General features: G+C 29.9%; 1 long non-coding RNA gene across 1 annotated transcript in view; it reads left to right on the forward strand.

Moving 5' to 3' along the window:
• Nucleotides 1–24,861, forward strand: part of LOC119612943 — a 60,765-nt gene that overhangs the window by 12,165 nt on the left and 23,739 nt on the right. The window contains exon 2 of the long non-coding RNA XR_005232192.1: nt 24,704–24,743. This is a non-coding gene — a long non-coding RNA (uncharacterized LOC119612943). The remainder of the gene's footprint in view (nt 1–24,703; nt 24,744–24,861) is intronic.

A 24,861-nucleotide genomic window follows, 5' to 3' on the forward strand; every position in this document is an offset into this window, starting at 1 on the left:
AATTTATGTCATGAAATTTCTAATGGGTTCTGATGAAGATTATGTCCAGGAGAAGAAATTATATTATCAAAATGTGCAACTATTCTACAAAATATAAAATTTTAAGTGAAATTACATAAATTTATCCGGTTTCTTTGCTTTATTTTTAATTTTTTAATGATTTTTTTATTTTGTGCTAAACTTATGTCCAGATTTTTTTGGGGGTAGATGTACTTTGGAAAGAAAAAAATCTATATGCAACAAAGTAGTGGAACAAAATGTAATGTGTCGTGATCCTCGAAGGACATGTGTTACGCATAAAAAAGAATTTGTTAAAAAAGTTAAGAACTATAGGAAATATTTGATTTTATATTTAACAGATACCAAATGTGCTAACCTCATGGCCGCCACTGTAGTCTAGTCTATAGTCTAGTCTATAGTTTAGTCTGTAGTCTAGTCTGTACTTTGGCCTATAGTCTAGTCTATAGTCTAGTCTATAGTCTAGTCTGTAGTCTAGTCTATAGTCTAGTCTATAGTCTAGTCTATAGTCTAGTCTATAGTTTAGTCTATAGTTTAGTCTATAGTCTAGTCTGTACTCTGGCCTATAGTCTAGTCTATAGTGTAGTCTATAGTCTAGTCTATAGTCTAGTCTGTAGTCTAGTCTATAGTCTAGTCTATAGTCTAGTCTAGTCTAGTCTAGTCTAGTCTATAGTCTAGTCTATAGTCTAGTCTATAGTCTAGTCTATAGTCTAGTCTATAGTCTAGTCTATAGTCTAGTCTATAGTCTAGTCTATAGTCTAGTCTATAGTCTAGTCTATAGTCTAGTCTATAGTCGAGTCTATAGTCTAGTCTATAGTCTAGTCTATAGTCTAGTCTATTAGTCTAGTCTATAGTCTAGTCTATAGTCTAGTCTATAGTCTAGTCTATAGTCTAGTCTATAGTCTAGTCTATAGTCTAGTCTATAGTCTAGTCTATAGTCTAGTCTATAGTCTAGTCTATAGTCTAGTCTATAGTCTAGTCTATAGTCTAGTCTATAGTCTAGTCTATAGTCTAGTCTATAGTCTAGTCTATAGTCTAGTCTATAGTCTAGTCTATAGTCTAGTCTATAGTCTAGTCTATAGTCTAGTCTATAGTCTAGTCTATAGTCTAGTCTATAGTCTAGTCTATAGTCTAGTCTATAGTCTAGTCTATAGTCTAGTCTATAGTCTAGTCTATAGTCTAGTCTATAGTCTAGTCTATAGTCTAGTCTATAGTCTAGTCTATAGTCTAGTCTATAGTCTAGTCTATAGTCTAGTCTATAGTCTAGTCTATAGTCTAGTCTATAGTCTAGTCTATAGTCTAGTCTATAGTCTAGTCTATAGTCTAGTCTATAGTCTAGTCTATAGTCTAGTCTATAGTCTAGTCTAGTCTATAGTCTAGTCTATAGTCTAGTCTATAGTCTAGTCTATAGTCTAGTCTATAGTCTAGTCTATAGTCTAGTCTATAGTCTAGTCTATAGTCTAGTCTATAGTCTAGTCTATAGTCTAGTCTATAGTCTAGTCTATAGTCTAGTCTATAGTCTAGTCTATAGTCTAGTCTATAGTCTAGTCTATAGTCTAGTCTATAGTCTAGTCTATAGTCTAGTCTATAGTCTAGTCTATAGTCTAGTCTATAGTCTAGTCTATAGTCTAGTCTATAGTCTAGTCTATAGTCTAGTCTATAGTCTAGTCTATAGTCTAGTCTATAGTCTAGTCTATAGTCTAGTCTATAGTCTAGTCTATAGTCTAGTCTATAGTCTTGTCTATAGTCTAGTCTATTGTTTAGTTATAGTCTCGCCTGTAATCTGATCTTTAGTCTAGTCTATAGCCAATCCTCATATTTTACAAAAAATATCTGTTAGTTTTACTTTCCACTAACTATTAAAGACATATTCACTCATTTTCCCTTAATTAAGGTCACATATTTGTCAAACATTTCAATCTTTATTTTCTTCAGCTTTAACATACAATAAATAATAACTGTGTCACCAAGTTTTTATGATATTTTTTTCGCATTTGTTTGTTTTGTGATTTCTTCATTTTCAATTTATGCTCTAAGGCCTGACAGCCTACTTTTAAGTGTGTAATTAAAGAAAAAAACATAAAGCATTACTTTTATTTACTTTTGCTTTTTTACAAGACTATTTTTCTATTCTTACTTTTTTTTTGCTATTAAAATATTACATACCAGTTAAAAGACTATGTAAAGCCCCACGTTTTGCCCCCATCCACACTTAAAACCAAACAAACCCAGACATTGTTGTTGCATTGAGAAAAACAAAAGTTCATTAAGGTTGAGTTGACAAAGACTTAAAACAAAAACTATAAAGTGTTTGAAAAAAAAGGGGAATGAAGGGAAATGGGCCTTGAAGTAGCAGGTCATTGGGTGAAATCGAAAAAAAAGTCGTTGCTTTCATATTTAAGTAAGTCTTTGATTCTTGTAAATGTTAGAAAAATGTTCTAGTTTATGAAAATTCTTGACATGAATGTTACAAAGGAATTTAGAACAATTGATTGATGTTTTAGGGTATAAAGAATGGAATTAGGAAATTGTGTTAAAAATATAGTTTTTTAATAAAAAAACTAAACTTTTGATTATCTCTCACAGAAATCTGTTCCTTTAATAACAATCTTTTCCCTGTCACTCTAATCTGGCGTCGAAACACTTCTTCTAATACATTCAGTCGCCATTTCGTAGTTAGTTTCATTAAAATTTTGTCTTTGATATTTTTTTTAACTACAAAACCAACAAATTCAATTTGCAGCCATCAACTTTGTAAATGTCTGCACATAAAATGTTAACGCTTAAAAAGACACAATGAAGTTTTTGTTTGATGCCTGCAATTGCATCACGAACCAGACTAAAGGCAGCCGAAAAGTTGTAAACTTCATATATTGAACTTTTCTCTAGGAGACACATTAAATTGGCCCAGTAGTTCGATGGATCTTTAGCACTTAGCTTGGCTTCCAAATTACTTTAAAGTTTAGAGAAAAAAAAAAAACATTAAACTGATTACCTTGTACATTACTTAGGGATAATGAAGTGTTACGTTTAGTTATCTCAGGAATTAAACCTTTTTTAAATACCACTCTGAGTAAAAGGAATCCGTAGACCATTTTTAAAACAACCTGGTTCTCTTTCATCAAATTGACATTAAGAGTTCAAGTTAGCACAGAGCTCAGCAGAGAGGTTACATTTTATGGTCTATAAACGATTTTTTAAAGCCGCTGCTATAACCATTTCAATCGTAAATTTACATGCAAGTGTCATACAACCACAAACTATTTGCCTACGTCAAACCCTTCCCAAAAACAGTAATCATTTGACAGCATTTGGTTAATTTAACTAAGAGTTTTTAAAGTGTGTTGCATATTAAAAAAGGAATATGTTTAAAGAGATTAAAAACAAACTAAGTCCAACATCATCTTTTTTAGGAACATTTCTAAGAAATCTTAGAAATGCTAATGTCTATATTATAGCCTTTTTATATGCTAATATCCGATTAGAAGAAATACTAAAAGACACACATCAAGGGGACCTAACACATATAAAACTATTTGTAATAGACTGCAGGCAAAACTATAGACTAGATTATCTTCCAGTCTATAAACTAAACTATAGACTAGACTATAGGCAAAACTATAGACAAAACTATACAATTGAACAGATAATTGACTAGACATTAGACTCGCCTATAGATAATACCAGAATACAGAGTAGTCTATAGACTAGACCACACTTTAACTTTAGATTAGTTCAGTTCTAGGCTTGATTATAAACTAGATTAAAGGCCGGATTATTGACTAAACTATACACTTGACTATGGATTAGACTATAGACTAGACTATAGTTTAGACTAGACTATAAACTAGACTGTAGACTAGACTATAGGCTATACTATAGACTAGCCCATAGACTAGACTATAGACTAGACTATAGACTACACTATAGACTAGACTATAAACTAGACTATAGAATAGACTATAGACCAGACTATAGACTAGACTATAGACAGGACTATAGACTAGACTATAGGCTAGACTATAGACCAGACTATAGACTAGACTATAGACTAGGCTATAGACCAGACTATAGACTAGACTATAGACTAGACTATAGACTAGACTATAGACTAGACTATAGACTAGACTATAGACTAGACTATAGACTAGACTATAGACTAGACTATACACTAGACTATAGACTAAACTATAGACTAGATTATATACTAGACTATAGACTAGACTAGACTAGACTATAGACTAGACTATAGACCAGACTAGACTAGACTAGACTAGACTAGACTCGACTAGACTAGACTAGACTAGACCATAGACTAGACTATAGACTAGACTAAAGACTAGACTAGACTATAGGCTAGACTACAGACAATAGACTAGACTATAGACTAGACTATAAACGAGACTATAGACTAGACTATAGACTAGACTATACACTAGACTATAGAATAGACTATAGACTAGACAATAGACTAGATTATAGACTAGACTATACACTAGACTATAGACTAAACTATAGACTAGATTATATACTAGACTATAGACTAGACTAGACTAGACTATAGATTAGACTATAGACTAGACTATAGACTAGACTAGACTAGACCACACTAGACTGGACTAGACTAGACTGTAGACCATAGACTAGACCATAGACTAGACTATAGACTAGACTATAGACTAGACTATAGACTAGACTATAGACTAGACTATAGACTAGACTATAGACTAGACTATAGACTAGACTATAGACTAGACTATTGACTAGACTAGTCTATAGGCTAGACTACAGACAATAGACTAGACAATAGACTAGACTATAGACTAGACTATAGACTAGACTATAGACTAGACTACAGACTAGACTATAGACTAGACTTTACACTAGACTATAGACTAGACTATAGACTAGACTATAGACTAGACTATAGGCTAGACTATAGACTAGTCTATAGACTAGACTGTAGACTAGACTATAGACTGGACTATAGACTATACTATAGTCTAGACTAGACTATAGACTACACTATAGTCTAGACTAGACTATAGACTAGGCTATAGACTAGACTATAGACTAGACTATAGACTGGACTATAGACTGGACTATAGACTAGACTATAGACTATACTATAGACTAGACTATAGACTAGACTATAGACTAGACTATAGACTAGACTATAGACTAGACTATAGACTAGACTATAGACTAGACTATAGACTAGACTATAGACTAGACTATAGACTAGACTATAGACTAGACTATAGACTAGACTATAGACTATCAAGAACTGTTCTACTTCTGTTCTAGTTCTGTTCTAGTTCTGTTCTAGTTCTGTTCTAGTTCTGTTCTAGTTCTGTTCTAGTTCTGTTCTAGTTCTGTTCTAGTTCTGTTCTAGTTCTGTTCTAGTTCTGTTCTAGTTCTGTTCTAGTTCTGTTCTAGTTCTGTTCTAGTTCTGTTCTAGTTCTGTTCTAGTTCTGTTCTAGTTCTGTTCTAGTTCTGTTCTAGTTCTGTTCTAGTTCTGTTCTAGTTCTGTTCTAGTTCTGTTCTAGTTCTGTTCTAGTTCTGTTCTAGTTCTGTTCTAGTTCTGTTCTAGTTCTGTTCTAGTTCTGTTCTAGTTCTGTTCTAGTTCTGTTCTAGTTCTGTTCTAGTTCTGTTCTAGTTCTGTTCTAGTTCTGTTCTAGTTCTGTTCTAGTTCTGTTCTAGTTCTGTTCTAGTTCTGTTCTAGTTCTGTTCTAGTTCAGTTCTAGTTCAGTTCTAGTTCAGTTCTAGTTCAGTTCTAGTTCAGTTCTAGTTCAGTTCTAGTTCTAGTTCTAGTTCTAGTTCAGTTCTAGTTCAGTTCTAGTTCAGTTCTAGTTCAGTTCTAGTTCAGTTCTAGTTCAGTTCTAGTTCAGTTCTAGTTCAGTTCTGTTCTAGTTCTGTTCTAGTTCTGTTCTAGTTCTGTTCTAGTTCTGTTCTAGTTCTGTTCTAGTTCTGTTCTAGTTCTGTTCTAGTTCTGTTCTAGTTCTGTTCTAGTTCTGTTCTAGTTCTGTTCTAGTTCTGTTCTAGTTCTGTTCTAGTTCTGTTCTAGTTCTGTTCTAGTTCTGTTCTAGTTCTGTTCTAGTTCTGTTCTAGTTCTGTTCTAGTTCTGTTCTAGTTCTGTTCTAGTTCTGTTCTAGTTCTGTTCTAGTTCTGTTCTAGTTCTGTTCTAGTTCTGTTTTAGTTCTGTTCTAGTTCTGTTCTAGTTCTGTTTTAGTTCTGTTCTAGTTCTGTTCTAGTTCTGTTCTAGTTCTGTTCTAGTTCTGTTCTAGTTCTGTTCTAGTTCTGTTCTAGTTCTGTTCTAGTTCTGTTCTAGTTCTGTTCTAGTTCTGTTCTAGTTCTGTTCTAGTTCTGTTCTAGTTCTGTTTTAGTTCTGTTCTAGTTCTGTTTTAGTTCTGTTTTAGTTCTGTTCTAGTTCTGTTCTAGTTCTGTTCTAGTTCAGTTTTACTTTAGTTCAAGATCAGTTTATTTCAATTTAAATTCTTCTTTGAATTTAACACTACTCTTTCCTTTTTAACCATTTATCCACAATTTCATATCAATATTATTTTCTCTTAATTAACTGCAATCAATTAATGGTTTCAATTACAACACTTTCAATTTTGAAAATATCATCATAAATCATTTACATGCAATATTTACTCCACAATATTAATTAATGTATGTAAATTATTTATATTTATTTTGCAGCAGTACTTATTTGTGTTTTTCCTCTTTTTTTTGCATTCAGCAAACATTTAAATCAAGTCGATTTTTTATTTAACTTTTAGCTGGAAAAAATAGTTGACTATAAAACAGAGGAAATTGGTTTTAAAAGAGTGGTATGTAGTTTTGTAAAAATATATTTTCGAAAATTTTTTGAAGGATGAATGAAGATCAAGTAGGAGCCGATGATTAAATAATTAAGTTCTAATTTGTAACGATCTTTTTTAGTGTTTTACCATTAATTTAGAAGAAGAAAGTGTTTTGTTGAGATATGATTCTGTTAAGGAGCTATCCTAATAAAATTTTGTATGGAATCTAGATGATATTTTGAGATCTGAAATTTGATCTCATGTTTTCATGAACAAAGAGAAGGACGGACAGACTGACAGGCAGACAGACAGACAGACAGACAGACAGACAGACAGACAGACAGACAGACAGACAGAAAGACATACAGACGGACAGACAGACAGACAGGCAGTTAAACCATATTTGAACTTGATTTAAATCGGATTAGTTTTCTTGCTTTAGGTACTGTACCTCCTTAATAAATTGTGACTTTAGTTTCATATTTTATCCCCATTTACTCTCATGTTCCTTAACGCCATTCAACTTGTTCTTGCGACGATGATATATGACCAAAAAACTTTTCCAGGAAAAAAACATGGAATATTGTTATAACGAATGCAGTAAAAATATATATAGCAGCAGCCTTAAATCAGGTGTGGTGAGAATGTCACAGCATATTTATATGGAAACCTAGCAAAGACCTACGCCAGCCAGACATTCACACTGCGAATAAATGATACCAACACGTTGTTATCATAGATTTGCAGGTTTTGGAGAAATGTGAACAAAAATAGACAACAAATAGTATGGTTTAAATAAAAATTGAGGTGATTGTCACACATGTTACGTGAAGCAAAAATTACAACAACAATAAGAAAAATTTTTGAAAAAATAACAAATACGATTATTATTGGCAAATACTGAGCAAGTGTAAGTGTAGTGAAGGTAGTTTGGTTTCTAACTGTTAGAAAGGTTTGTCTGCCAACCTGCTGCTAAACCAGATAGAACAATTTTCTGTAAAACTTGTCACTTTATTTTCTTTTTTTTTTCACTTTTTTCCCCATTTTCACACTAAACATATTGTCATTGCGCAATTTTCCATGAAATATGACGGTGTTTGTTATGAAACGTGTTTCAATACAAATAATACTTTTTTTTCGTAGTTTATTTTTTTAATTCTATAAAACATTCACTGTATAGAATATTAATTGTACAATATTTTTTCCAAGCTTTTATATATTTGACAGAGAATTTATCAGAATTATTGGCATTTGGTTTGAAAACTAAAAAAATCCGCCAATAAAATTATAAATTCAATGTGAAATAGCAAGGTAAATGCGAAAAAAGCTTTTTTTTAAGCACAGGTTTAAATGAGTTTAGAATTTTAGGAAAAAAACTATTAAAGTTTTAACTAAAAATAAGACCTGATGAAATGCTTTGAAATTTAAATAATTTGGAGGTTAGAATAAAACTATAGAAAGTTTATAAAGGCTTAACAATTTTTTGAAAACAAACACGTACTATTTTTTTAGTTTGTTAAATAATAATTTAATGGAACAAAACTACTCATTTTAAGCTTTAAATTGCTAAATTTTGTTGAAATTAAAATAAAAATAGGTTTTTGTAAAAAAGTACTTTTTTACGAAGTAGTTTAGTCTATGGGCTAGACTATAGACTAGACTATAGACTGGACTATAGACTAGACTATAGACTAGACTATAGACTAGACTATAGAATAGACTATAGACTACACTATAGACTAGACTATAGACTAGACTATAGACTAGACTATAGACTAGACTATAGACTAGACTATAGACTAGACTATAGACTAGACTATAGACTAGACTATAGACTAGACTATAGACTAGACTATAGACTAGACTATAGACTAGACTATAGACTAGACTATAGACTAGACTATAGACTAGACTATAGACTAGACTATAGACTAGACTATAGACTAGACTATAGACTAGACTATAGACTAGACTATAGACTAGACTATAGACTAGACTATAGACTAGACTATAGACTAGACTATAGACTAGACTATAGACTAGACTATAGACTAGACTATAGACTAGACTATAGACTAGACTATAGACTAGACTATAGACTAGACTATAGACTAGACTATAGACTAGACTATAGACTAGACTAGACTAGACTATAGACTAGACTATAGACTAGATTATAGACTAGACTATAGACTAGACTATAGACTAGACTATAGACTAGACTATAGACTAGACTATAGACTAGACTATAGACTAGACTATAGACTAGACTATAGACTAGACTATAGACTAGACTATAGACTAGACTATAGACTAGACTAGACTAGACTATAGACTAGGACTATAGACTAGACTATATGCTAGACCAGATTATAGACTAAAATCTAGAATATGCTGTAGACTAAACTATAGACTATACTATAGAATATACTATAAACTAGACTATATACAAAGCTATAAACTAAACTATAGAATAAACTACAGACTAGACTGTAGACAACAACATAGATCAAGCTATTCACTACACTATGAACTAGATTATATACTAAACTATAGACTAGACTATAGACTAAACTATAGATTAGACTATGGACTACCTTAAAGACTAGAGTATAGACCAGACTATAAACTAGACTAGGCTATAATTGTTAGACAATTCACTAGAATATGTTATATTAGGCTAAACTAGACTATAGTCTTGATCATAGAAAAGGCCATAGACTAGATTACAGACCATGGACAAGAATACAGATTAAACGTAAGACTAGACCGTAGACTAGACTAAAGACTAAACTATCGATTACTCTATAGAATGGTATATAGATTAGAACATAAACTAGAATAGAATATAGAACAAACTAGAATATAGACTATACCTGATTATAGACTAGACTAGACAATGGACTGCACTATAGACTACACTATAGACTGGACTATAGACTAGAGTATAGACTAGACTATAGACTAGACCATGGACTTGACTATAGACTAGAGTATAGACTAGACTTGAGGCTAGACACTAGACTACAGACTAGACTATTGACTAGGTTATAGACTAGACTATGGACTTGACTGTTCAGTAGACTATAGGCTAGACTACAGTCTAGACTATGCACTAGATAATAGACTAGACTACAGACTAGACTATAGACTAGACTATAGAATACACTATAGAGTGGACTGTAGACTAGACTATATACTAGAATATAGACTAGACTAAGGACTAGACTATAGACTAGACTATAGGCTAGACTATAGACTAGACTATAGACTATACTGTAGACTAGGCTATAGACTAGAGTATAGACTCGACTATAGACTAGACTAGACTATACTACAGACTAGAGTATATACTAGACTATAGACTAGACTATAGACTACACTATAGACTAGGCTATAGACTAGATTATAGACTAGAGTATAGACTAGATTATAGACTAGACTATAGACTATACTATGCACTAGACTACAGAATAGAATATAGGCTAGACTATAGGCTAGACTCTACAATAGACTAGGCTATAGACTAGCTAGCTAGCTAGCTAACTAACTAACTAACTAACTAACTAACTAACTAACTAACTAACTAACTAACTAACTAACTAACTAACTAACTAACTAACTACTAACTAACTAACTAACTAACTAACTAACTAACTAACTAACTAACTAACTAACTAACTAACTAACTAACTAACTAACTAACTAACTAACTAACTAACTAACTAACTAACTAACTAACTAACTAACTAACTACTAACTAACTAACTAACTAACTAACTAACTAACTAACTAACTAACTAACTAACTAACTAACTAACTAACTAACTAACTAACTAACTAACTAACTAACTAACTAACTAACTAACTAACTAACTAACTAACTACTAACTAACTACTAACTAACTAACTCACTAACTACCTAACTAACTACCTAACTAACTAAATAACTAACTAACTAATTACTAATTAACTAACAAACAAACAAACTAACTAACTAACTAACTAATAGACTAGACTATAGACTAGACTATAGACTAGACTATAGACTAGACTATAGACTAGACTATAGACTAGACTATAGACTAGACTATAGACTAGACTAGACTAGATAGACATAGACTAGACTATAGACTAGACTATAGACTAGACTATAGACTAGACTATAGACTAGACTATAGACTAGACTATAGACTAGACTATAGACTAGACTATAGACTAGACTATAGACTAGACTATAGACTAGACTATAGACTAGACTATAGACTAGACTATAGACTAGACTATAGACTAGACTATAGACTAGACTATAGACTAGACTATAGACTAGACTATAGACTAGACTATAGACTAGACTATAGACTAGACTATAGACTAGACTATAGACTAGACTATAGACTAGACTATAGACTAGACTATAGACTAGACTATAGACTAGACTATAGACTAGACTATAGACTAGGACTATAGACTAGACTATAGACTGTACTAGACTAGACTATAGACTAGACTATAGACTAGACTATAGACAAGACTATAGACTAGACTAGACTATAGACTAGACTATAGACTAGACTATAGACTAGACTATAGACTAGACTATAGACTAGACTATAGACTAGACTATGACTAGACTATAGACTAGACTATAGACTAGACTATAGACTAGACTATAGACTAGACTACTAGACTATAGACTAGACTATAGACTAGACTATAGACTAGACTATAGACTAGACTATAGACTAGACTATAGACTAGACTATAGACTAGACTATAGACTAGATAGACGACTAGACTAGACGACTATAGACTAGACTATAGACTAGACTATAGACTAGACTATAGACTAGACTATAGACTATACTATAGACTAGACTATAGACTAGACTATAGACTAGACTATAGACTATATAGACTAGACTATAGACTAGACTATAGACTAGACTATAGACTAGACTATAGACTAGACTATAGACTAGACTATAGACTAGACTATAGACTAGATTATAGACTACTAGACTAGACGACTAGACTAGACTACTAGAGACTAGACTATAGACTAGACTATAGACTAGACTAGACTAGACTATAGACTAGACTAGACTAGACTAGACTATAGGCTAGACTATAGACTAGACTATATGCTAGACCAGATTATAGACTAAAATCTAGAATATGCTGTAGACTAAACTATAGACTATACTATAGAATATACTATAAACTAGACTATATACAAAGCTATAAACTAAACTATAGAATAAACTACAGACTAGACTGTAGACAACAACATAGATCAAGCTATTCACTACACTATGAACTAGATTATATACTAAACTATAGACTAGACTATAGACTAAACTATAGATTAGACTATGGACTACCTTAAAGACTAGAGTATAGACCAGACTATAAACTAGACTAGGCTATAATTGTTAGACAATTCACTAGAATATGTTATATTAGGCTAAACTAGACTATAGTCTTGATCATAGAAAAGGCCATAGACTAGATTACAGACCATGGACAAGAATACAGATTAAACGTAAGACTAGACCGTAGACTAGACTAAAGACTAAACTATCGATTACTCTATAGAATGGTATATAGATTAGAACATAAACTAGAATAGAATATAGAACAAACTAGAATATAGACTATACCTGATTATAGACTAGACTAGACAATGGACTGCACTATAGACTACACTATAGACTGGACTATAGACTAGAGTATAGACTAGACTATAGACTAGACCAAGGACTTGACTATAGACTAGAGTATAGACTAGACTTAAGGCTAGACACTAGACTATAGACTAGACTATTGACTAGGTTATAGACTAGACTATGGACTTGACTGTTCAGTAGACTATAGGCTAGACTACAGTCTAGACTATGCACTAGATAATAGACTAGACTACAGACTAGACTATAGACTAGACTATAGACTAGACTATAGAATACACTATAGAGTCGACTGTAGACTAGACTATATACTAGAATATAGACTAGACTAAGGACTAGACTATAGACTAGACTATAGGCTAGACTATAGACTAGACTATAGACTATACTGTAGACTAGGCTATAGACTAGAGTATAGACTCGACTATAGACTAGACTAGACTATACTACAGACTAGAGTATATACTAGACTATAGACTAGACTATAGACTACACTATAGACTAGGCTATAGACTAGATTATAGACTAGAGTATAGACTAGATTATAGACTAGACTATAGACTATACTATGCACTAGACTACAGAATAGAATATAGGCTAGACTATAGGCTAGACTCTACAATAGACTAGGCTATAGACTAGCTAGCTAGCTAGCTAACTAACTAACTAACTAACTAACTAACTAACTAACTAACTAACTAACTAACTAACTAACTAACTAACTAACTTACTAACTAACTAACTAACTAACTAACTAACTAACTAACTAACTAACTAACTAACTTACTACCTAACTAACTACCTAACTAACTAACTAACTAACTAACTAAATAACTAACTAACTAATTAACTAACAAACAAACAAACAAACAAACAAACTAACTAACTAACTAACTAACTAACTAACTAACTAACTAACTAACTAACTAACTAACTAACTAACTAACCAATTTAAATGTATTTTTAAATATATTTTCTAACAAGTTAGAGTACTATATTCGGCTATGCCGAATCTTAAATACCCTCCACCAGCAAGCTACTTTTTATTGAAACCCATTTAACTATCTAATTTTTAGATAAGTCACCAACATTTTTGTCGAACTAATGTTGATTAGGTCCAGAAAAATTTAGAATGACTTATCTATACACAGAACTTACTTATGTCGAATTTTATCCGGATATAATAATTTAATAACGAATTAAGTGGTATTAAGTGATTTTCAACAGTTAACCTTATATGGGAGCTAAGACAACTTCTGGACCGGTCCGGAAAAAATTCCGTATGATTTATATACATATATACAAAATACACATTTATGTCAAATTTTATACCTACATGTGTATAAAATGTGCGTTTAAGTAATTTTCAGTAATGGCCCTTATATGGGAAAAATTGTATACCTATGTATAAAATGTGCGTTCAAGTAATTTTCAGAAATGGTCCTTATATGGGAGTTGTGACCAATTATGCACCGAACAGGAAACAATTTCGTATAATGCAGAAAAAGATCAAGTATAATTTTACTCCAATAGGTGCGTTTAGGTGATTTTAGGAAGTGGACTTTGTATAGGAGCTATGAGCAATTAAGGGCCTATCCGGAAAAAATTTCGTAGAGTGATTTATGTAAAGACAAAACATATAAGTGTCGAATTTTCTCAAGATAACTTTATTTGACAATGAAATATGTGCGTTTAAGTGATTCTCAGAAGTGGACCTTATATGGGAGCTATGACCAATAATGGACCGATCCGAGAAAAAAGTGGTAAAATGATTTTATGTACACAAAACTTATTCAAGTCAAATTTTATTCCTATAGCTTAAGAATTCAATGAAATATATGCGTGTAAGTGTTTTTCGGAAGTGGGCCTTATTTGATAATGAAATATGTGCTTTTAAGTGATTTTTGTAAGTGGTCCTTATATGGGAGTTATGACCAATAATGGACCGATCCGTAAAAAATTTTGTAAAATGATTTGTACGTACACAAAACATATTCAAGTCGAATTTTTACCCGATAGCTTTAGAATTCAATGAAATTTATGCGTTTAAGTGATTTTCGAAAGTGGACCTTAATGGGAGCTATGACCAATTATGGGCCTATCCAGAAAAAATTTCGTAGAGTGATTCATGTTTAGGCAAAACATATTTATGTCGAATTTTATCAAGATAGCTTTACTTGACATTGAAATATGAGCTTTTAAGTGATTTTCGGAAGTGGGCCTTATATGGGATCTATGACCAATAATGGACCGATACGTAAAAAATTTTGTAGAAAGATTTGTGTGTATACAAAACAGATTTGTGTCGAATTTTACCCCGATAGCTTTATAATTCAATGAAATATATGCGTTTAAGTGATTTTCGGAAGTCGACCTTATATGGGAACTATGACCAATTATGGGCCTATCCGGAAAAAGTTTCGTAGAGTGATTTATATTTAGACTAAACATATTTGTGTCGAATTTTATCAAAATAGCTTTATTTGACAATGAAATATGAGCTTTTAAATGATTTTCGGAAGTGGGCCTTATATGGGAGCTATGACCAATAATGGACCGATCCGCAAAAAAAATTGGTAGAATGATTTGTATGTACACAAAACATATCCAGCTCGAATTTTATCACAATAGCTTTATTCATCAATGAAATATGTGCGTTTAGGTGATTTTCGGAAGTGGACCTTATATGGGAGCTATGACCAATTGTGGACCGACTGAGATCTACGTTGGTAGTATGATTTCTGTTCATATTATATTTGTATGTACAAAATTTGGTGTTGATACCGATATATTTGATTGAGTTATTAACGATAAACTAATTTCCGGGAATATATACCTTTGTATGGGGGCTATGGGAAATATTGGATCGATTGTAAAGATTTTGAACATAATTGATCACTGCCCTAAAAAAATAAAGTGTGACAAAATTCATCGCAAAATCTTTGGTAGTTTCTGAGAAAACTTCAAAAGAATTAGGAAAAAAACGTAATTTTTTTCGAGGTAGTCTGAAATTTTTACTCATAACTTTTTACGTTGTGAACCGATTTTGCTGATTTTCAATACCAAACTGCTTAGGATAATAATAAATATTTTGGGTGAATTTGGTTGATTTCCTTTACTTAGTTTTAACGTGAGCGTGTTTTACACAGACAGACAGACAGACAGACAGACAGACGGACAGACGGACAGACGGACATAGCTAAATCGACTCAGAATTTCATAAGGACCCAGAATATATATACTTTGTTGGGTCTTAGATGAATATTTCTTGGTGTTACACACGGAACGACAAACTTATATATACCCTCTATCACCACTGATGGTGGTGGAGGGTATAAAAAGGCTCTCTTTTCGAAAAGTTTTTTTGGGAAAAAGTACTTCCTCTTTTTTAAAGTACTATTTCGGAAAAACCCGCTTTTCTCAAGTAGTAAGTTTACTATTTAATAATTCTTAATATTCTTTCAAAAACTACTTTTTGGAAAAAGTAGTTCGATTAATAATTGTTTTTAAAAGTACTTTAGGAAAGAATTTACCATTTTGTAGCTTTACTAAACATTTTTTTTATTCACCAGCTATATAAAATTTACTTATTTGAAAAAAGTACGTTTTAAAAAAAGGTACCTAATTTAAAAGCATTTCGTGGTTCGATTAGGGAATTTCTGTTTGTTATTTTCAATCACAAAAAATTTAATAATTTTTAAATAAAAGAATCAACACAATTTGTTTATTTAATAAAAATACCAATCATTAATGGACATGAAAAAATTTATTAAAAAAAGCTAAAGCTTTTAACAGCCAAAATGCTTAAAGCAAAAAAAAAAAAAAAAAACTTTCAATAAAAAGTGAAAATTTAAAGAGAATTTAAATAAAGAATTCTATGGATTTTTTTTTGCCAAAAAAGTACCAAAAGGAAGTGCTTTTTGAAATTAAAGAAATAACTCCTAAAATAACTATTTAAACAAATAAACTATTACCTTATGTTAGTTTTTTTTTTTTGTCCAATCGAAAACTTAATACTTTTAACCTTGATTAATTCTTCAATCAAAAGACAAAAAAGAAGTAACTTAACAATAATTCAAGGTTAATTATTCATTTTTTTTCTTCAAAAAGCTTTTGTAGTAAAAGAAAAAAATGACAAATTAATATGCAAGAAGTCTATTGCGCTGTATGGTAGAGTGTTTAAAGTACCAAAAAAAGCCATGCTTGCACCTTTTACGGTACATTGACAAATATTTGTATTATTTTAACAACAATAATAAAAAATTTTTATAAAAAGTTTTATAAACAGAAATACTTGAATACGATTACTACATGTTATGAATTACAATATAAAAATCATGATTATTATTTGTTGTTCATTATTTTTATGGTTTCGTAAATAACGTTTATGGTTCAAACACTTGAGATTTTGTTTTTCTGTTTATCCAGTTTTTTATAATAAAAATCATTCAGAAAACCACTTGAAAAGTAATAAGTCATTTATCAATAACACAAAAATCAACAAACTACAGGTAGATAGATAATACATACAAATGATAAAGAATTGTTTAAAAAAGGGTACTTATTTTAAAAGAGTACTTTGTTTAAAATAAGACAAATGCAATAAAAATTTAATGAAATTTTTGTACTAATTTATTAAAAACGTCTTAAAAGTGACAAATTTAGCAGTTTTTGAGAAAAAGTACTTTTTTACAAAAAGTACTTTTTAGCAAAATCATCATTAAATATAATTGCAATATTGTAAAATAGGTCTATAGGTACATTTTTTAGAAAAACTACTATTTTTAGTACTTTTTTGCAAAAAGTACTATTTTTCCAAAAAGTACTTTTTGGCAAAATCTTTATATTTTCACAATTTTACTTTTCAATTAAATGTTTATTGTTCTTAAACAACAAAATTTTAATATTTAAGTACTTTTTCACAAAAAGTACTATTTTTAAAAAAAAAGTACTTTTCTGCAAAATTCTCATATTCACAAAATTTTAGTTTCAAACTTAACGTTTATACATTTAAATGTATTTTTTGTAGTACAATGTAAAATTAATATTTCGGTACTTTTTTCCAAAAAGTACTTTTTATATTTAAACAATTTTATTTGCAAATATATATTTATATATATTTTTTATTATTGTTACAGTGTAAAATTGGATATTTGTTAAATTTATTACAAAAAGTACTAATTTACCAAAAAGTACTGTTCGACAAAATCACAATTTTTAAAACATTTTACTTACAAATTTAACGTTTTCTTCATTAATTTAAGCTTTGTTATTACCGTTACAGTGTAAAATTGGATATTTGGTAATTTTTTGCCAAAAAGTACTTATTTTCGAAAAAGTACTTTTTGGCAAAATCATTATATTTAAACAATTTTACTTACAAATTTAACTTTTATACATAAAATTTGACTTTTTGTTATTGTAATAATATAAAATTAGGTTTTTGGTACTTTTTTTTTAGAAAAACTACTATTTTTCCGAAAAGTACTTTTCTGCAAAATCCTTACATTTATAGATTTTTTGTGTCAAATTTATCACTTACACATTTAAATATAATTTTCATAATTTTTTAAGTAAAAAATTGGATATTTAGTACTTTTTCCAAAAAAAAGTACTATTTTTCCAAAAAAGTACTTTTAGGCAAAAACGTAATATTTACATATTTTTACGCTTAAATTTGAGGTTTATTTTTGTTTTAGTATAAAATTTGCTCTTAAGTACTTTTTTACGAAAAGTACTATTTTGTCAAAAAGTACTTTTCTATAAAATCTTTATATTTTATAACAGCTAAAGTGAAAAATAAGTGTTTGGTGACTTGTTGACAAAAAGTACTATTTTAACAAAAAAGTACTTTTTCACAAAAGCTTAAAATTTAAGGGTTTTTTTGTTATAAAATCATAAAAATTTTAAATTTTAATTGAATTTTAATTGGCTTTCGTTATTAAGAAGTTTTCTTTCTAGATAATTTCTTAAACATAAAAAAGTTATCTAATGTTTTTTTTTTGTAACAAAATGTATATATAAAGTGTAATCACCTTTGTATTAACTTTATTGTGGCTTAATTTCAAATAATCGGTTTCCAACATTATTACATCAAAAATTAAAGTACTTTTTTCTATGAATTACTTCATTTATAATGCAAAACTTTTTTTATGCTAATACTTTTCATGCTTGAGTTATTATTTCTGTATAAAAAACATTTTGTTTTTCATTCTAAGAATCCCACTTTGAACAAAATATATATAAAAATTTTTGTTTTAAATAATTGAGTATAAAACAAATTATACAAGAAAACTTATTTTACTTCCGCTACGAGTACAAAAAATAGCAGTTAAAATAATTAGCATTAACAGAATAAAAAATTACCAAGAGTTAAATAGATAGATGGATGGACTGATGGGCTAAGGAATCGAATAGAAAAAAACAACATCTTCTCAAACAATTATGTTAAAAAAACAAAAACACTGAGAGAAAACCATTGCAATTTGATATTTTTTTCAAATTAAAACAAACATTTAATTGTTTGCTGTAATCATATATGATTGGGTCAATTATTTCAATGTTTATCACAAATATATTAGAAATAGTATAGATAAGGTTGATAGCAGAATGTACCACTATGGGGCCAGTTGCGAGCTCTTTTTCATGAGAAAAATCACTGAATGTATTATTTTCCATTGCTCAGAAACTCAATTTCCTGGACTTAATTCCTAAGAATTTTCCAATCTGTGTTAGTCAGGAATGTTATATCCGGAATAATATCACTTCCAAGATACTTGAATCTAACTTAGACGAATGTCTGACAGTGGCAAAAAAAAGTGCTCAAGAGTTTCACTCTCCCCTCCACATGCTCTACATTCGTCTGAAGTCCACTCGGACTTGCTCTCATCAGGATCACCTAATAGGATCTTTGTAGATCCACCATTATTCCAAGAGGCCTTATGGCATTCTCTCATCCATATTTTTAATTCAGTTTTTGTTGCGTCGAATAGTTTTGCGTTTGTCAGGTTAACTACCTAGAGCTCCCTTCCCTTTAAAGGTATTACATCAGCCCTTTCGTTGCCGTCTACCCCCCGAATGGCCTGGAACCCACATGATGTAAACCTTATCTCTGGAGGAATATTCTGCAAAAGTTTTCTTACCGAACGGTGGAATATTTATGTTTCTGGGACTTAGTTAGTTAGTTAGTTAGTTAGTTAGTTAGTTAGTAGTTAGTTAGTTAGTTAGTTAGTTAGTTAGTTAGTTAGTTAGTTAGTTAGTTAGTTAGTTAGTTAGTTAGTTAGTTAGTTAGTTAGTTAGTTAGTTCGTTAGTTAGTTAGTTAGTTAGTTAGTTAGTTAGTTAGTTAGTTAGTTAGTTAGTTAGTTAGTTAGTTAGTTAGTTAGTTAGTTAGTTAGTTAGTTAGTTAGTTAGTTAGTTAGTTAGTTAGTTAGTTAGTTAGTAGTTAGTTAGTTAGTTAGTTAGTTAGTTAGTTAGTTAGTAGTTAGTTAGTTAGTTAGTTAGTTAGTTAGTTAGTTAGTTAGTTAGTTAGTTAGTTAGTTAGTTAGTTAGTTAGTTAGTTAGTTAGTAGTTAGTTAGTTAGTTAGTTAGTTAGTTAGTTAGTTAGTTAGTTAGTTAGTTAGTTAGTTAGTTAGTTAGTTAGTTAGTTAGTTAGTTAGTTAGTTAGTTAGTTAGTTAGTTAGTTAGTTAGTTAGTTAGTTAGTTAGTTAGTTAGTTAGTTAGTTAGTTAGTTAGTTAGTTAGTTAGTTAGTTAGTTAGTTAGTTAGTTAGTTAGTTAGTTAGTAGTTAGTTAGTTAGTTAGTTAGTTAGTTAGTTAGTTAGTTAGTTAGTTAGTTAGTTAGTTAGTTAGTTAGTTAGTTAGTTAGTTAGTTAGTTAGTTAGTTAGTTAGTTAGTTAGTTAGTAGTTAGTTAGTTAGTTAGTTAGTTAGTTAGTTAGTTAGTTAGTTAGTAGTTAGTTAGTTAGTTAGTTAGTTAGTTAGTTAGTAGTTAGTTAGTTAGTTAGTTAGTTAGTTAGTAGTTAGTTAGTTAGTTAGTTAGTTAGTTAGTTAGTTAGTTAGTTAGTTAGTTAGTTAGTTAGTTAGTTAGTTAGTTAGTTAGTTAGTTAGTTAGTTAGTAGTTAGTTAGTTAGTTAGTTAGTTAGTTAGTTAGTTAGTTAGTTAGTTAGTTAGTTAGTTAGTTAGTTAGTTAGTAGTTAGTTAGTAGTTAGTTAGTTAGTTAGTTAGTTAGTTAGTTAGTTAGTTAGTTAGTTAGTTAGTTAGTTAGTTAGTAGTTAGTTAGTTAGTTAGTTAGTTAGTTAGTTAGTTAGTTAGTTAGTTAGTTAGTTAGTTAGTTAGTTAGTTAGTTAGTTAGTTAGTTAGTTAGTTTAGTTAGTTAGCTAGTTAGTTATGCTGTATTCAATACATAATGGCGTCAGTCATCATAGTATGATTGCGTCACTTATCATAATAAGATTGCGTCACTTATCATAATATGATTGCGACAACTAAACCTAATATTTTCAATTTCATGCCTACTTTTCTTTAAGTGTATTGACTACTAGTCTGTTAAGAATGGACTAATGGACTAATGAACTTTAAGCAAAAACAAGTTAGAGTACTATATTCGGCTATGCCGAATCTTAAATACCCTCCACCAGCAAGCTACTTTTTATTGAAACCCATTTAACTATCTAATTTTTAGATAAGTCACCAACATTTTTGTCGAACTAATGTTGATTAGGTCCAGAAAAATTTAGAATGACTTATCTATACACAGAACTTACTTATGTCGAATTTTATCCGGATATAATAATTTAATAACGAATTAAGTGGTATTAAGTGATTTTCAACAGTTAACCTTATATGGGAGCTAAGACAACTTCTGGACCGGTCCGGAAAAAATTCCGTATGATTTATATACATATATACAAAATACACATTTATGTCAAATTTTATACCTACATGTGTATAAAATGTGCGTTTAAGTAATTTTCAGTAATGGCCCTTATATGGGAAAAATTGTATACCTATGTATAAAATGTGCGTTCAAGTAATTTTCAGAAATGGTCCTTATATGGGAGTTGTGACCAATTATGCACCGAACAGGAAACAATTTCGTATAATGCAGAAAAAGATCAAGTATAATTTTACTCCAATAGGTGCGTTTAGGTGATTTTAGGAAGTGGACTTTGTATAGGAGCTATGAGCAATTAAGGGCCTATCCGGAAAAAATTTCGTAGAGTGATTTATGTAAAGACAAAACATATAAGTGTCGAATTTTCTCAAGATAACTTTATTTGACAATGAAATATGTGCGTTTAAGTGATTCTCAGAAGTGGACCTTATATGGGAGCTATGACCAATAATGGACCGATCCGAGAAAAAAGTGGTAAAATGATTTTATGTACACAAAACTTATTCAAGTCAAATTTTATTCCTATAGCTTAAGAATTCAATGAAATATATGCGTGTAAGTGTTTTTCGGAAGTGGGCCTTATTTGATAATGAAATATGTGCTTTTAAGTGATTTTTGTAAGTGGTCCTTATATGGGAGTTATGACCAATAATGGACCGATCCGTAAAAAATTTTGTAAAATGATTTGTACGTACACAAAACATATTCAAGTCGAATTTTTACCCGATAGCTTTAGAATTCAATGAAATTTATGCGTTTAAGTGATTTTCGAAAGTGGACCTTAATGGGAGCTATGACCAATTATGGGCCTATCCAGAAAAAATTTCGTAGAGTGATTCATGTTTAGGCAAAACATATTTATGTCGAATTTTATCAAGATAGCTTTACTTGACATTGAAATATGAGCTTTTAAGTGATTTTCGGAAGTGGGCCTTATATGGGATCTATGACCAATAATGGACCGATACGTAAAAAATTTTGTAGAAAGATTTGTGTGTATACAAAACAGATTTGTGTCGAATTTTACCCCGATAGCTTTATAATTCAATGAAATATATGCGTTTAAGTGATTTTCGGAAGTCGACCTTATATGGGAACTATGACCAATTATGGGCCTATCCGGAAAAAGTTTCGTAGAGTGATTTATATTTAGACTAAACATATTTGTGTCGAATTTTATCAAAATAGCTTTATTTGACAATGAAATATGAGCTTTTAAATGATTTTCGGAAGTGGGCCTTATATGGGAGCTATGACCAATAATGGACCGATCCGCAAAAAAAATTGGTAGAATGATTTGTATGTACACAAAACATATCCAGCTCGAATTTTATCACAATAGCTTTATTCATCAATGAAATATGTGCGTTTAGGTGATTTTCGGAAGTGGACCTTATATGGGAGCTATGACCAATTGTGGACCGACTGAGATCTACGTTGGTAGTATGATTTCTGTTCATATTATATTTGTATGTACAAAATTTGGTGTTGATACCGATATATTTGATTGAGTTATTAACGATAAACTAATTTCCGGGAATATATACCTTTGTATGGGGGCTATGGGAAATATTGGATCGATTGTAAAGATTTTGAACATAATTGATCACTGCCCTAAAAAAATAAAGTGTGACAAAATTCATCGCAAAATCTTTGGTAGTTTCTGAGAAAACTTCAAAAGAATTAGGAAAAAAACGTAATTTTTTTCGAGGTAGTCTGAAATTTTTACTCATAACTTTTTACGTTGTGAACCGATTTTGCTGATTTTCAATACCAAACTGCTTAGGATAATAATAAATATTTTGGGTGAATTTGGTTGATTTCCTTTACTTAGTTTTAACGTGAGCGTGTTTTACACAGACAGACAGACAGACAGACAGACAGACGGACAGACGGACAGACGGACAGACGGACATAGCTAAATCGACTCAGAATTTCATAAGGACCCAGAATATATATACTTTGTTGGGTCTTAGATGAATATTTCTTGGTGTTACACACGGAACGACAAACTTATATATACCCTCTATCACCACTGATGGTGGTGGAGGGTATAAAAATATTAAGAATTTTAAAGAAATATTTTGTTTAACCAGCAAAAAAAAAACATATAATTATTTAATTAATTCTTTTTTTCACATCAATCATTATAAAATAATTCTATTATATTTATACTTGAAAAATGTTTAAAATTAAATTATTATTTTTTGTTTAAACTTTAAATCTATTGTTTAAAAAGTTAAAAGTTTTTTATATTTAAAATTTAAAAAAGATTAGCTATGCTAGCACTTTATAAACTCTAAAGAGACTTAATCACTTTTACCAGTTACTCACTGCAAACTATTTAATCGTTGGTCATGGTTTTTTGTTTTATTTTTAACATGTCAATTTATAATTATTGGATTTTGTAAATTATTATTTAGTTATTTAGTTGAAATAAATTTAAAATACATTTAAAATGTATTTTTTAAATAATTTATTAGCAAGTAGCTAAAGCAATTAAAGTTATCTGGTAAAAAAAACTTTATATTTTTAAATCTTTATCAAGCAAAGGTTGTTTAAATTAATTGTTAAAGTTTTTTTCAAGTTATTTTTTTTTAAACAAATTAAAATAGTTTTTGTTGTTGGGTTTTTGTAAATGAAAATTAATTTTAAAACATTAATGAGCTGTCATCTAAGAAAGAATACATAATGATGTCATTTTTTAAAAAAACCCTAAACTATACATATAAAACTAATAATTAAAATTTTTCAAAAAAAAAAAAAAAAAAAAAAAACGTTTAAGGCCTAAAAATTTTTCAACAAATATTAAACCATCAGCCTCTAAAAGGTCTTTCAAATTATCTTAATTTTATTGAGATTATTTCCTAATATTGATTTATAGTTTGTAAACATTTTAAAAATATTTCAATTTGAAACAAAAACAAGTTTTTGATTTATATGAATTTTGCCAAATCACAAATCACTTGCACATGCGCCCTTCCTCTAATCGAAACATTTCAGGGAAAATGTCAATGTTTCGTTTAATTAAACATAAACATATAAATTATTAATAATACAGCAGCTGTACTACTAATCATATTAAATATACTAATGACCCCCAATAATTGAGCTTAAGCTTAAGCAAAACTTTCAAAAAAATTAACAATTTTAATTTTGAAAAAAATTAAAATTTTTAATTTTAGTGACATCTGTTAATAAAACAAAAATTTTAATTTAAATTAAAAATAATTATAAAAACAAACAAATTTTTTAAGATTTATTTTGCTTATAATTTTCTTTCTTATTTTTAATTGCAGGATTAATAACATAAAGGAAGTTCTTCATTAACGAATCAAGGTAAGCATTCTTCAAGGTTTTCGCTAATTTCGATATATTCTAAACAGTTTAGCTAAGCAAACTTCATAATTTGTATAATTTTTCTTATTATACGTATTCTAAGCGAAGTATACTCTTA

The sequence above is a fragment of the Lucilia sericata genome, unplaced genomic scaffold (genome assembly GCF_015586225.1).
Source record: "Lucilia sericata isolate MDLA Ls3-8-SP2 unplaced genomic scaffold, ASM1558622v1 Contig001881F_arrow, whole genome shotgun sequence".
NCBI classification, from domain to species: domain Eukaryota; kingdom Metazoa; phylum Arthropoda; class Insecta; order Diptera; family Calliphoridae; genus Lucilia; species Lucilia sericata.